The sequence below is a fragment of the Crocuta crocuta genome, unplaced genomic scaffold (genome assembly GCF_008692635.1).
Source record: "Crocuta crocuta isolate KB4526 unplaced genomic scaffold, BGI_CrCroc_1.0 scaffold258, whole genome shotgun sequence".
In the NCBI taxonomy this organism is placed as follows: domain Eukaryota; kingdom Metazoa; phylum Chordata; class Mammalia; order Carnivora; family Hyaenidae; genus Crocuta; species Crocuta crocuta.
This window is the reverse complement of record NW_027532842.1, coordinates 1289419-1301165: the sequence shown is the minus strand read 5'-3', so window position 1 is coordinate 1301165 and position 11747 is coordinate 1289419.

The window sequence follows — 11747 nt, the reverse complement described above, 5'->3', positions numbered from 1 at the left end:
GATATATTTTCTCCCTCCTTTTTTTTTTTTTTTTTGGTTCCACATATGTGAGATCACACAGTATTTGTCTTTCTTTTGACACTTTTTAAAAGTTTATTTATTTATTTTGAGAGAGAATGAGTCGGGGAGAGGCAGAGTGGGGATGGGGGTGGGATGGGGACGGAGGATGCCAAGTGGGCTCGGTGCTGACAGCAGAGAACCCAATGCGGGGCTCACACTCATGAGCTGTGAGATCATGACCCGAGACAAAGTGAGATGCTTAACCAACTGAGCCACCCAGGAGCCCCTTGACACTTTCGTTTTTTACTCCATTGTAGGTATTCTGGAAATAAGTCCTTTGCAAATATATTCCCCAGCCTGTAGCATGTCTTCTCGTTTTCTTAGCAGTATTTTTTGGCAAGCATGGTTGTCTCTGTTTGATGAAGTCTTAGGTACAAATATTTTTCTTTAATGGTATTCTGTCTCCCTGCTTACCACCAGGTTATGAAGATATTATCCTGTGTTTTCTACTTTGTTTTAGCTCTTATATTTATATTATTATATATTTTTATGGTTGTTCCAGTACCATTTGGTGAACTAACTTTTCTTTTTCCATGGAATTTATTTGACGTCTTGGTTTAAAATCAACTGACTGTGTGAGAATAGGTCCCATTGATCTTTTCAAGTCTTGAAGTCAGGCAGCATATGTCCAACAGATCTGTTCTTCTCTTCCAAGATTGTTTTGGCATTCTAGATGCTTTGCATTTCCATATAAGTTTCAGAGTGAACTTGTCAATATCTATTTTTAAAAGACAGCTTGCTGGTGTTTGAGGTTCCATTGGTTCTAGAAGTCAATATGAGAAGAAGTGACATATTATCACTATTGAGTTTCTGCTCCGTGAGCCTGATATGCCTCTTCCATTTTTAGGTCTCCTTTAATTTCTCTTAGTCATGTTTTATAGTTTTCGATATAGGCATTTTACCTGTCTTTTATGAAATTTATTCGTCAGGATGTTATTATTATTAACACTATTAGAAATGAATTAAAATATTTCCCCATTATTTACTGCTCGCATATAGAGATACAATTGGTTTTTATATGTTGACCTTGTATTCTGAGACCTGGCGAAACTTATGTTTTCATTCTGGTTGTGTTTGTTTGTTTGTTTTAATTCCTTAAGACTTTCCACATACACAATCAAGTTGTCTACTATTTCTGAAATAAAGAGTAATATCAATATTATAGAAATTCAGGAAATTGGAAAAACTATTTTCATTCTATATGTACTTCCTTCTAGGTTTTTTGTGTATGTGACTTCATATATTTATGGGATATGTAATTTTTTCTTTTAAATATTAAATGAGGGGCACCTGGGTGGCTTAGTCGGTTAAGCATCCGACTTTCGCTTAGGTCATGATCTCGCGGTTCGTGGGTTCGAGCTCCGTGTCGGGCTCTGTGCTGACTGCCAGCTCAGAGCCTGGAGCCTGTTTCAGAGTCTGTGACTCCCTCTCTCTCTGACCCTCCCCTGCTCACGCTGTCTCTCTCTCTCTCTCTCTCCTAGAAATAAATAAAACATTTTAAAAAAATAAAAACAATAAATATTAAATGAAAATTCCTTTTTTAAACATTATAAACATGTGCATGTTTACAAATGGCTACCTAACCTTCCTATTCCTCACTTTTAAGTCCTATATGTTGGGGTGTCTGGGTAGCTCGTTCGGTTAAGTGTCCAACTCTTGGTTTCGGCTCAGGTCATGATCTCATTGTTCTGTGAATTCAAGCCCAGCATCAAGGTCTGTGCCAACAGTGTGGAGCCTGCTTGCAATTGTCTCTCCCTCTCTCTCTGTCTCTCTCTCTCTGTCTCCCTCTCAAAATAAGTAAATAAAAATTTTAAAATACAAATAAAAAATAAATGCTGAGTACTATTCTGTTGCATCAATGTGCTACAACTTAGGAAATCATTTTCTATTTGGAAGACACAAAGATTTGTTCACAACTGTTTGGTTTTTGTGCCTATAAATCTTTCTGCATTTTGAATTACTTGTTTAGGGAACAGTCAAGAAACTGTTATCACTGAGTCCAAGTCTGTGAGCATTCCTGGGGTTCCTGAACTGCACAGCCAAGTTATTTTCTCACTTAGAATGCTATTTAGGGGGGTTCCTGGGGGGGTGCTCAGTCAGCTGAGCATCCAACTCTTGGTTTCAGCGCAGGTCATGACTCCAGGTTTGTGGGATTGAGCCCCACATTGGGGTCTATGCTGACTGTGGAGCCTGCTTGGGATTCTCTCTTTCTCTCTCTCTCTCTCCCTCTCTCCCTCTCCCCTGTTCTTGCTCTCTCTCTCAAATGAAATTAAAATTAAAAAAAAAAAGAATGCTACATGTGAATGAGAATACCAATGTTAGCCTTACTGCCTCCAGCCTTCATATGTACCTATAGCTGTATCTACATGTTTATAATACATATGTGTTCTGCTAACACAACATCACTGTACAGTGGTGACAGGAAAGAGTGTGAACCCCTCTAAGATAATCTCCACCGTTCCTCACCACTCCAGGGAAAGATACTCTCCAAGTAAAAACAAGTGTTTGCTTTGCAAGCACAGCTTCATACTCACACCCAGATCCATACACGCACACACACACACACACACACACACACACACCCCAACCATAGAAAACCTCTCATATTTAGACATTTGGGAGCTGTCCCTGCCCCTGTATGCTAATTTATTAAACTAAGAAAAAAATAACCTGTGCTTTGTGGTTGTTCATTTTGCATTCTGATGATTTCAATCCATTTTCTGTGCGTAAGAAATAAACATTTTTGATTTTTTTTTCTAGGAGAGAGAGAGAGATAGTGTGAGCAGGGGAGGGTCAGAGAGAGAGGGAGATACAGAGTCTGAAATAGGCTCCAGGCTCTGAGCTGGCAGTCAGCACAGAGCCCGATGCGGGGCTCGAACCCACGAACCGCGAGATCATGACCTAAGCGAAAGTCGGACGCTTAACCAACTAAGCCACCCAGGCGCCCCAAAAATAAACTTCAAATTTTTGAAGTACTGACCTTAAGAAAGCAGAAACAGTGTGGCAAGCACAGTAATGTCTGGGGTGGGTGTGGGCCTGAGCCCGGGAGGGCGCCCCCCACTCCCAGCGTGGGGTGGGGTAGTGCCCCCTCCACCCCCCTGGACCTGGGAGAGACAAGTGCGATGCCCCACAAGGCCAGCACATGACTTCCAAGTTCAGCTGCTAGTTCCCCCAGAAGACCACTCATTTGGGAGCTTGCTTTTGGATTGTGGATTCACTGTCTTCAGCCCAGAAGGTCATTTTAGGACAAATATCAATTTGATAAAATTCTGAAGTTGTTTTCATATTTGCAAAAAAATGTATGGACATAATATGGCCTCTGGGCCACCACAGCAGGGATACAGGAAGCAGCACCAGGCTTTGCTACAGGTTGGCAGCTCTGTAATTTATCTCACAGACGGCACCCACCTGTGCGTCCATTTGCACCATGGGTCTCCTCTTCCTCCAGCCACCACCTCCTGAATGGCCAGAGCTGGCTTTTACTCCTCTTTGTGGCCCCAGAGCCCACCAGTGAATAAATAGCATCCCCCCAAAACTTGTCCATGAGGGCATTGAAGAGATGAACTTTTAAAATTCCATTCCTACTTCTGTGGTTTCTGTAAAATCAGCGATTTTTTACCTTCTTGTATTATCTTCAGACCTAGAGGTGTGTCTCGTTCACACAGAAATGATATTCAAGGCTTTGCTCAATTGCTCTTCCGTGAGTAAGAGAATATGCCAACAGAAAAGAAGACAATGTCTGTGTGAAGGCTGGGGGTCTGTCTTGGAAAAACAAAAGTTGCATTTTTTAGCAGTAACCTGTTTTTAGCTATGTCTTTTTGCAAACATGCAACAATATGAATTGCCTAAGAACTCGTAAGCCACCGGAATGGTAGTTCTTGTGTTTTGCTTCCTACAGATGTCCCATAATGCCTTTCTTCCCAGCCTGACCCTCCATTTGCTCACACCACTGAGGCATCTGCTGCTAAAGCTAAAAGGGACCTAGAGACGATATCACCTCCACCTTTTCTAACAAATGAAGAAATAGATCCTACTTGAGAAGCAGCCACATTTTGTCTGTAATTTTCAAATATGCGTAAGGATGAGTTTCCTCTGATATNAGGCTCCAGGCTCTGAGCTGGCAGTCAGCACAGAGCCCGATGCGGGGCTCGAACCCACGAACCGCGAGATCATGACCTAAGCGAAAGTCGGACGCTTAACCAACTAAGCCACCCAGGCGCCCCAAAAATAAACTTCAAATTTTTGAAGTACTGACCTTAAGAAAGCAGAAACAGTGTGGCAAGCACAGTAATGTCTGGGGTGGGTGTGGGCCTGAGCCCGGGAGGGCGCCCCCCACTCCCAGCGTGGGGTGGGGTAGTGCCCCCTCCACCCCCCTGGACCTGGGAGAGACAAGTGCGATGCCCCACAAGGCCAGCACATGACTTCCAAGTTCAGCTGCTAGTTCCCCAAGAAGACCACTCATTTGGGAGCTTGCTTTTGGATTGTGGATTCACTGTCTCAGCCCAGAAGGTCATTTTAGGACAAATATCAATTTGATAAAATTCTGAAGTTATTTTCATATTTGCAAAAAAATGTATGGACATAATATGGCCTCTGGGCCACCACAGCAGGGATACAGGAAGCAGCACCAGGCTTTGCTACAGGTTGGCAGCTCTGTAATTTATCTCACAGACGGCACCCACCTGTGCGTCCATTTGCACCATGGGTCTCCTCTTCCTCCAGCCACCACCTCCTGAATGGCCAGAGCTGGCTTTTACTCCTCTTTGTGGCCCCAGAGCCCACCAGTGAATAAATAGCATCCCCCCAAAACTTGTCCATGAGGGCATTGAAGAGATGAACTTTTAAAATTCCATTCCTACTTCTGTGGTTTCTGTAAAATCAGCGATTTTTTACCTTCTTGTATTATCTTCAGACCTAGAGGTGTGTCTCGTTCACACAGAAATGATATTCAAGGCTTTGCTCAATTGCTCTTCCGTGAGTAAGAGAATATGCCAACAGAAAAGAAGACAATGTCTGTGTGAAGGCTGGGGGTCTGTCTTGGAAAAACAAAAGTTGCATTTTTTAGCAGTAACCTGTTTTTAGCTATGTCTTTTTGCAAACATGCAACAATATGAATTGCCTAAGAACTCGTAAGCCACCGGAATGGTAGTTCTTGTGTTTTGCTTCCTACAGATGTCCCATAATGCCTTTCTTCCCAGCCTGACCCTCCATTTGCTCACACCACTGAGGCATCTGCTGCTAAAGCTAAAAGGGACCTAGAGACGATATCACCTCCACCTTTTCTAACAAATGAAGAAATAGATCCTACTTGAGAAGCAGCCACATTTTGTCTGTAATTTTCAAATATGCGTAAGGATGAGTTTCCTCTGATATGTTCCAAGAAACAAAGAGGCAAAATGGTTCCTAGTGACATCATGTAATTGTTGAATTATTTTATAATTTTGTGTTAGGTCATGACAAATACATCAAATAAGTATAAGATATATTATCAAATTTGTATTATAATATAGAACATTCTTCTTGGTTTTCATTGTCATAGAAATCAGCCCACCATCATAGGGTTATTCAGTGAAAAACAAAAATTTTAATGCCAAAAGTAATAAAGCTCTATCCAATTAAAAAAAATTCCTAAGTAAGCATTATATTCCCATCAGTGTAGGCAAGAGAATTCTCCTTATCACTAATCTTGTGGCATCAACTCTAAATTCTATGTCTTTTTGTCCCAATACTCACTACCATAGTCATGTTTTGACACTCATCTTTTGATTGGCTGAGCCATAATTATCCCACACTGTTCAAATTGTTTTTCGAGTCCCCAAAGGACACAGTGGCACTATCCACAAACATGTTACATACTATATTAATATTTAAGAAAGCAGAATAAAGAATCAAAGAGACTTCTCCAAAGCCTTATGTTTGTTCTTGAAATCTTCCAATGTATCAACATTGACAAGGGGGCCACCACAGCTGGAGAGCGACTGGAGCCAGAGAGTGGCCGCTGTCCTTACTGATTCAGTTCTTGAATCGGGCCATATTGGGCAACTGACCGTGTGACTACACTGCATGATCATGTTTCCCAAACTGAGGAATCCAGTTAGCACAGCATCCCCCAGCGGGCAGGTTAGAGTCTTCACACGGCATCCAGAGCCTAACTGTCCCACAGGGGTGGCGACTATCCAAGAGCCGACCCCTTGTTTCCGGGGGTTCCTGGGTGGCTCAGTCGGTTGGGTGTCTGACTTCGGCTCAGGTCATGATCTCACGGTTTGTGGGTTCAAGCCCCACATCGGGCTCTGTGCTGACAGCCAGCTCAGAGCCTGGAGCCTGTTTCAGATTCTGTGTCTCCCTCTCTCTGCCCCGGCCCTGCTCACGCTGTCTCTCTCTCTCTCTCTCTCTCTCAGAAATTAAAAAACTAAAACAAACAAAAAAGAAAACAATAAAGGGTACCCACATGCCAGCAGCCTTCATATCAGATTGCTGTCTCATCTCTTTCAGGGGAGATTCAGTGGTCATTTTATCATAAGGACAACCTTTGATTAATGCCGCAGATAAGGAAGACCTGAAATGAACTTAAAACAACAGATTACAGTGAGAAAGAGAGAGGGGATAATAACATATTGGTTCTGAGTGTGAGCCCTGAATTTAAATGTTGGTTCTGCCATTTACTAGGTGTATGAACTTGGGTAAGTTACTCGATTTTCCCATCAATTAAAAAAAAGGCGGGGGAGGGGATCATGAAAATAAAAAAAGTGCTTATGTTTAGAATATTACATTAAAATATAGATTTAAAATAGAACTCTTTCTAGAACATAATAAGCTCTCAATAATAAGCTACTATTATTATTACAATGAAATTGGGTTAAGTGCTTTAAGCATTAGCGTTGTAGATTTGTCTCATGCTACTATTCTTCTGTGCTAACATTTTCATAGCAACACAGCTAAATCACCTTCTCTTAGGGCATGTATTTTCAGCTATTTGTTCATGCTCAGCTTGGATCTACTACTACACTGTCTGTGTTTTGTTATAGAAACCCATGGAGGGGCGCCTGGGTGGCTCAGTTGGTTAAAGTGTTCGACTTTGGCTCAGGTCCTGATCTCATGGTTCGTGGGTTCGAGTCCCGTGTCAGGCTCNTTTGTTATAGAAACCCATGGAGGGGCGCCTGGGTGGCTCAGTTGGTTAAAGTGTTCGACTTTGGCTCAGGTCCTGATCTCATGGTTCGTGGGTTCGAGCCCCGTGTCAGTCTGTGTGTTGACAGCTATCTCAAAGCCTGGAGCCTGTTTCAGATTCTGTGTCTCCCTCTCTCTCTGACCCTCCCCTGCTCATGCTGTCTCTCTCTCTCTCTCTTTCTCTCTCAAATAAATAAAACATTTTTAAAAATTAAAAAAAGAAGAAACCCATGAAAACACATAAGTGAAAAGGTTGGCCTCATGGCTAACAAACTAAAAAGCTAATTGAACATGAGATTTGAATCCTAAACTGTGACCCCATGGCCACTTGCTTCACAGAGAAAAGAGGTCAAGCAAGAGAGCTCATGAACTTGTATCCAGCCCCTGACCCATTAGCATCCACACGTACTCTTACCTCATCGCTCTCCTTTCAGGGGGCCCCTATGGCCCTCCTTTCAAGCCAGCCTTCTACCTGCCCAGGAGCCACTCCCTCTATATCCAGAATCTCCTTCCATCAAACAACTCTTCTTTTTTAAATCTTCTGCTTCTCCACCTCCCAAGATTCTTCTACCTAGGATGACCATATAATATGTTGTCCTAACCAGGAAAAGCTAGGGGAAAGGGGACCCTGCTGACAGTTTTACAGGGAGGATGGGACTACCCTGTGCAACCTCTTCTTTACCATAGTAATATGCTTATATATCTCTCATCTTTAAAAAAAAAACAAAAACAAAAAACGCTCTTTTGTTCCTCAGCACTCTTTCTAACTCCTGACTTTCATGGTTTCTCTCTCTTTTCTTAAAGGTTATTTATTTGTTTTGAGAGAGATGGCCAGGAAGAGGGAGAGAGGAGAGAGAGAATCCCGGGTAGTCTCCACACCATCAGCATGGAGCCCGATGTGGGGCTTGAACCCACAAACTGTAAGCCAAAACCAAGAGTTAGAAGTGTAACTGACTGAGCTACCTAGGCGTGCTCCCCCCCCCACTCCCCGCCACACACCGCAGCCCTATCCACTTTGATGTGACATTCGTCCTTTCTGCTTTCCTTCACACTTCTCCCAGACTCTCAAGCTGAGATTTTGAACTGCCAAATACCACAGACACACTTCAGGCCTGGTCATCCTTGACCGACTCTCTGAGCCCTGGATGTAACCAACCGCTCCCTTGCCCTCGGATGGGTCTGGTGTCAGACCTTGTGGGACTGGATTCCAACTCTACCACTCACAGCACTGTGGACAAGTTTACTTAATCTGTGTCAAATGTGAGCATCTCGACTGTAAAATATGGTTAATAATAGTATCTTCTTCAGAGGGTTGCCTTGAGGTCCAAAGGAAATAGTTGGTAAAGCACTAAGCACAATGTCTGATAGATAAAAAGCACCCTAGAAATGTTCACTATAGTTATCTTTTAAAAACTGACACACGCTTTGCTACAATATCAGCCTCTGCAGGTTTCCCAACTACTATATTGCTCTCTTTCCATCTTCTTCCCTAATTTTTGTGCCATGTCTGATCCTTAAATGTCGATTTTGGCCTCTGTTTCCTTACCGGGTTGCCCTCCTTAGCTATGAGTATGATTGCAAAAATTCAGTAAGACAATATATGCAAAAGAATTTTACAAACTTTCAATCCCTCTACAAATATGAGGGGTTCCTGTCAAAGTTCAGTAGCTTGCCTGCTTCTTTCTATAGTGCTTTGCACTCCTAACTGCTCCTTAAAGTTCTCTGGTTGGGGCGGGGAGCTTAAGAGAATACCAATGGCTCTTCTTCCCCTGATCTTCCCTCCCCCTTCTGCTCACGCCCTACTCTAGTGGTTTCAAATACCCCACAAAGCTGATGGTGTCCAATTCTGTATCTCAAGCACAGGCTCCTCTCCTGGGGTCCAGATCCATGCATCCTAACTGCCCATTAGACCTGGCTACTAGGACGTCCCATGGAAACTCCAAATCAAAGCATCTCACGCTTCTCCACCAAACCCCCTCCTCCTCCTTGGTTGCATCTCCTTCTCCCCATGGTCCATCCTTGACCTTCTCCATCACTCGTCTCCAACATCCAGCTCCTACTGATTCTGCCTTCTTAGTATTTCTTGAATCTGTTGTCCCATCTCCGTACCTGCTCCCGTAACCTTGGTCCATTTCTTGCCCCCCAGATTGCCTCCCCGCATCCAGGCTCATACCCCCTAAGAAAGTCTGAATGTCAGAGGTTCCAAACACCAATGCAGGCTAGAGTTTTCACTGATCTGTGGGAAAATATTGAAAATAATGCAGTACGTTTTTCAATAAAGGGCTATTGTCCACTTTGAACATTCACCTTTTTTTACAGAGAATGTTCTCTCTACTTACCTTTGGCATTAAAACAATTTCTTTTAAAATGGTTTATGGGGGTGGCTCGGTCGGTTGAGCGTCCAACTTCAGCTCAGGTCATGATCTCATGGTTTGTGAGTTCAAGCCCCGCGTCAGGCTCTGTGCTAACAAAAGGCTCAGAGCCTGGAGCCTGCTTCAGATTCTGTGTCTCCCTCTCTCTCTGCCCCTCCCCTGCTCATGCTCTACCTCTCAAAAATAAATAAATGTTTAAAAATAAATAAAATAATAAAAATAAATAAAATTTAAAAATGGTAGGTCACCATTGTCATGTATTATTTTATAAATTTGTTTTCCTATGTTGGTTTCCAGATAGTCTTAAAATGTTTTGTGAAATCAGCTACTTGAACACATGCTATTTGCTGTGCATCAACTATACTTCAATAAAGTATTCTTGAAACAAAGAAACACGTGAACTGTTTTTCATGTCATGCTCTCTGAGAGCCTATCACCTCTGTTCCTGCTGATTCCAGAGGGCTCTTTCTAAAATGTACAAATAATTTTGTTATCCCCAATACTCCACATCCAAACAGAAAGCGATCACACACTTTCGCATGCCTAGCACAGGGCAAGGTCACTTTGCCTGCATTCAGCTTCACACCACGTGTGCGAAGTGGGTTCCCTTCTATTCCATGTTATAAATGGCACAGACAGCGGGTCACACAGCTTGTAAGCAGTACAACTGGGGTTTGGATGCAGGTTTGACTCACTCAGAAGCCACTGGTTGGTCGTTACCGCTATATTTTTTGCTTCTTTGCTTAAAAATCTTTCAATCACATCCCAAATCCCCTAGTTTGTCTCCCTCGGTATTTGGCCTCTGCTTTCTCGATTTTCCTCTTTCTCTCCCCGAGTTCATTTTTTCCCTGCCTTCACCCTTCAAGGCCTGCTTCAGTTGCACAGAAAAGTGGCAAAGCTGAGGATTTGTTCTTCAAGAGTCCACACCCTTGCGCGAGCTGTCCCTTCTGCCTGGTGTCTCTACCCCTGTCGTCACCGGGCTCCCTCCTACCCATCCTCTGAAACTCAGTGCCTTCCCAGAAGGAGTCCATGACATTTCCCAAACCTCCATCACAGTGTCAGCCTCAGGACGAACAAGGGGAAGACACCGGGGACCGTCTTGTCTCAGCTGCGTCCCTTGAGTGATACTGCCTTTGTAGGTGTGTACTCTGCTTTTGCCTGCATTTGCCTACAGAACCAGGCGCCCGGTGAGGACACAGTTGGGATGGAAAAGACATCTTGCATTTTAGTTGAGGAGACAACTAATGTTCCCAACAGGTAAAACACATGAGCATACAAGATAATGTTAGGTAGTCACAAATATTTAAAGAAAATAAAAACAGAAAATAAAAACAAAATGAGGTGATGAAATGAAGAGTGACAGGTGCAAGGGACCGGGGCAGCTCTAGGATGGGTGATCAGAGGCTTAGAAAGAGATGATATTTGATCTGAAGACTAAATAAAAAGAAGGAGCCAGCAAGTGAAGAGCTGGGGGGCAGAAGGTTGTAGGTATTCCTCACTTAAAGGAAATATCATAAACATCTAACTTCCTAACTTTACCTGGTATGCTGTCACAAGCTGGCACACAGTAGTTGTTCAATAAATGTTATGAGTGGGATTATGAAGCCAAGGAAACTGGGAAGTCAGGTAGCTGGGCTCTACCTCTCTTAGGATTTGGAGATGAATGTTGCCTTTCTGGGTAGGTTTCTCATAAAATGTTTCTCTGTATGTTTCCTGCTGTTATTTTCTCCTTCTGCTCTAAAATACTTGATTTTGTAAGTACTTCAAGACGCCGCTGCAATCTGAACAAAGATGTACTTGGTGATGTTCACACTGTACACGATGGCAGTTTTCCTTATTGAGAACCTCCATTATTCATTATCTTTTAGCAAAATCGTCTTTTCCTGAGATCCTAGGGAACTGAAAGCACATTTCACCGCCAAATACTTCTATGTGCTACATAAAAAAAAAAATTAAATATAAACAGAAGAGAAATAGAAGAAACAGAGTTGTTCTCCCAGATGTAAAGTTTTCAGAAAGACAAGAGCAACAAGTACAGATGGCGTGCCCTGTGCAGGCGCCGGAGGATGGCGGCCACCCGCCTTGGCGGCTCTGCTTCTCCCTGAGGAGCCAAGTGTCCTTGACCCTCTCCATCTCCTCCTGGCTCCTAAC